General features: G+C 43.0%; 1 pseudogene; it reads left to right on the top strand.

Moving 5' to 3' along the window:
- The first annotated feature begins 2,892 nt into the window (after positions 1–2,892).
- On the top strand, positions 2,893–3,301 carry LOC101995050 (annotated as a pseudogene).
- The last annotated feature ends 600 nt before the right edge of the window (positions 3,302–3,901 follow it).

The following is a 3,901-nucleotide window of genomic DNA, read 5'->3' as shown; positions in this document are numbered from 1 at the left end:
AAAAAAAATTGCATAATAAAACCTTTGAGACATTGAATAAAGAAATCAAAGAACGTACCAGAAGATGGAAGGATCTCAGTGTTCATGGATCCCTGGGATTAATATTGTGAAAACAGCATGCCAACAGTCATCCTATCGGAAGCAATCTACAGGTTTAACTCAATTCCTATTGAAACTCTTTTTTATTTTTTTTTTTAAATATTTATTTATTTATTATGTACAATATTCTGTCTGTGTATATGCCTGCAGGCCGGAAGAGGGCACCAGACCTCTTTACAGATGGTTGTGAGCCACCACCACGTGGTTGCCGGGAATTGAACTCAGGACCTTTGGAAGAGCTGGCAATGCTCTTAGCCACTGAGCCATCTCTCCAGCCCCTATTTATTTTTGTTTTTGAGACAGGGTTTCTCTGTGTGTGTCTTCAGCTATCTTGGAATTCACTCTGTAGACCAGCCTGGTGTCAAATTCACAGAGATCCACCTGCCTGTGCGCCCTGAGTACTAGGATTAAAGGCGTGTGCCACCATGCCGGGGTCCCATCCAGATTCTTTCTTTCTTTCTTTCTTTCTTTCTTTCTTTCTCTCTCTCTCTCTCTCTCTCTCTCTCTCTTTCTTTCTTTATTTATTTCTTTATTTCTTCCTTCCTTCCTTCCTTCCTTCCTTCCTTCCTTTCTTTCTTGTTTGTTTGTTTTGGTTTTTCAAGACACTGTTTCTCCACAGCTTTGGAGCCTGTCCTGGAATGAGCTCTTGTAGACCAGGTTGACCTCGAACTCACAAGAGATCTGCCTGCCTCTGCCTTCTGAGTGCTGGGACTAAAGGTGTGCTCCGGCTGTACTACAGAATTATAGTAATAAAAATAGCGTGGTATTGGCATAAAAACAAACATATTGGTCGATAGAATTGAATTGAAGTCCTAGACAAAAGCCCACACATCTTTGGACACCTGATTTTGAACAAAGAAGCCAAGAATACACAGTGGAGAAAAGATAGCATCATCAGCAAGACAAGTGGTACTGTTCAAAGTGGATGGCTTCTTGTAGACAAAGTAGATCTATATTTTACATCCTGCATAAAACTCAGCTCTAAGTGAATCAAGGACTTAAAAAGAAGACTGGATGCAGTTTTCTTTCTTCTTTTTTAAAAAAATATTTATTTATTATGTATATAGTGTTCTGTCTACATGTATGCCTGCTGGTCAGTAGAGGGTACCAAATCTTATTACAGATGGTTTTGAGTGACCATGTGGTCGCTGGGAATTGAGCTCAGGACCTCTAGAAGAGCAAGCAGTGCTCTTAAGCACTGAGCCAAACTCTCCAGCCCTGAGACAGGGTTTATCTGCGTAGCTTTGGAGCCTCTCCTGGAACTCATTCTCTATACCAGGCTGGCCTCGAACTCACAGAAATCCGACTGCTTCTGCTTCCCAAGTGCTGGGATTAAAGACGTGCACCACCACTGCCCAGAAAAAGTGTTTCTGAACAGAACACCAACAACACAGGCCCTCAGACTGACAATTAAGAAACGAGACCTTATGAAACTGAAAAGCTTCTGCATGGCACAGGACACCATAATTTGGTCAAAGCAACAGGCTACAGAAGGAGAAAAGATTTTTACCAACTACAATTCTGATTGAAGCTGAGTATCTAAAATATATAAAGAACTAAATAACTGAACTTCAAGAAAATAACGAAGCCTGGTATAGTGGCCCATGTCTTTAATCCTAGGACTCAAGAGGCAAAGACAGTCAGGTCTCTGTGACTTCGAGGTCTATATCGAGAGTTCTGGGAATGCCAGAGCTACATAGAGAGACCCTGTCTCAGAAAAAGAAAGAATAGGGTACAGAACTAAGCAGAGAGTTGTTGAAACACAAATAGCTGGGAAACACAGAAATACTTGACATCCTTCTTCTTCGGGGAAAAGCAAGTTAAATTACTGTGAGATTTCATCTTATTCCAGTCAGAATGGCCAAGATCAACAAAACAAATGACAGTTCACGTTAGCAAGGATGCTGGGAAAGGCTCATCTACTGTGGGTGAGAATGAAAACTTGTACAACCACTATTGAAATCAGTGTGGTGATTCCTCAGAAGTCTGTAAACTGATCTACCTCAAGATCTAGCTATACCACTTTCAGGCAAACACCCAAAGGGCTTTTCATCTTACCACAGAGAAACCCTGTCTCAAAAAAACCAAAAAAAAAAAAAAAATTATTTAACTGTTAATTTTTTAAAAAAAATTTACAAGCCAATAGATAGAGCTAGAAAACATATTCTGGCCAGGTGGTGATGACGCACACCTTTAATCCCAGCACTCGGGAGGCAGAGGCCGGTGGATCTCTGAGTTTGAGGCCAGCCTGGTCTACAAGAGCTAGTTCCAGGACAGGCTTTAAACTACAAATTTGGTATCCTTTTTCTTAAATGTGTGTTAGCTTTTTTTGTTTTATTCTATTTTGTTTTATGAGATAGGATTTCTCTGTGTAACAGCCCTGACTGTCCTGGAACTCTAACTCACTAGTGTGGTGGGAGTTGGGCACCAACCACACCAGCCCTCAGGAGGCAGATTCAGGAAGATCCCCGTGAGTACCATACCAGCTTGATCCCGTTCCAGGACAGCCAAGGTTACAGAGTGAGACCTTGTCTCAAAGAAAACAAACTAAGTCAGGTGGTGGTGCTCGCCTTTAATCCCAGCACTTAGGCAGAGGCAAGCAGATTTCAGTGAGTTCAAGGCCAGCCTAGCGTACCGAGTGAGTTCCAGGATGGCCAAAGCTGTTACGCAGAGAAACCCTGTCTCAAGAAACAAAGCAAAACAAAATAAAACAAAACAAAACAAGACCCCAAACCAAGCCACCAAACCAACAAAATGAAAACAACCAGCCCCATAAAAGAAATGAAGGAGGGGGCTTCGAGCCAGAAGCAGCCGCCGGGATGGACGTGTTTCTCATGATCCTGCGCCACAAGACCACCATCTTCACGAACGCCAAGGAGTCGAGTACGGTGTTCGAGCTGAAGCACATCGTTGAGGGCATCCTCAAGCGGCCGCCGGATGAGCAGCGGCTGTACAAGGATGACCAGCTCCTTGATGATGGGAAAACTCTGGGCGAGTGTGGCTTCACTAGCCAGACAGCACAGCCACAGGCCCCAGCCACAGTGGGCCTGGCCTTTCGAGCAGATGATGCCTTTGAAGCACTGCGCATTGAGCCCTTCTCCAGCTCTCCAGAGCTTCCAGATGTGATGACGCCAAAGGATTCTGGAGGCAGAGCCAATGAACAAGCTGTGCAGTGAGGGCCCAGGCTCACCCCCACTCCTAAAGACCCATAAGACCCATTCCCTCAATAAAGATGATTTGGCTGTCCAAAAAAAAAAAAAAAAAGAAAAAGAAATGAAGGAGGGTGGGTAGGAGCTGGGAGAAGGTGGGGAAGGGGAAAGGCATGAGCAGAATACATTGTATGTAAAAAGTTACAAAGGAGGCAAACCAATAGAGAGCATAAAAGGATGTGTTGAGCTGATTAGAAGCACCTCAGGAAGCCAGCTGACCTAGCTATTCCAGGAGTGAAACAGCAGGATCATACAGCAGTTCTAGTTTTCATTTTTTATTAAGGTTTTTATTAACATAAAGTAAATGCATGTAATGATGGATCTCATGGCATTGTCACACATTTATATAGTGTATTTCCATTACAATTACCCTATTACCCTCTGCTGTCTCCCTCCCATTTCCTCTGACATATTCCTTTTACTAACCAGTCTTGGCTCTACTTTATTTTTTCTGGTTTGTAACTTAGTGATTTTTTTTAAAGATTTATTTATTTATTGTGTATACAACATTCTGCCTCCACCATGTGGTTGCTGGGAATTGAACTCATGACCTCTGGAAGAGCAGCCAGTGCTCTTAACCACTGAGCCATCTC

This window comes from Microtus ochrogaster, unplaced genomic scaffold (genome assembly GCF_000317375.1).
Source record: "Microtus ochrogaster isolate Prairie Vole_2 unplaced genomic scaffold, MicOch1.0 UNK68, whole genome shotgun sequence".
In the NCBI taxonomy this organism is placed as follows: Eukaryota; Metazoa; Chordata; class Mammalia; order Rodentia; family Cricetidae; genus Microtus; species Microtus ochrogaster.
The sequence above is the reverse complement of the archived record's forward strand: the minus strand, read 5'-3'. Positions and strand labels throughout refer to the sequence as shown.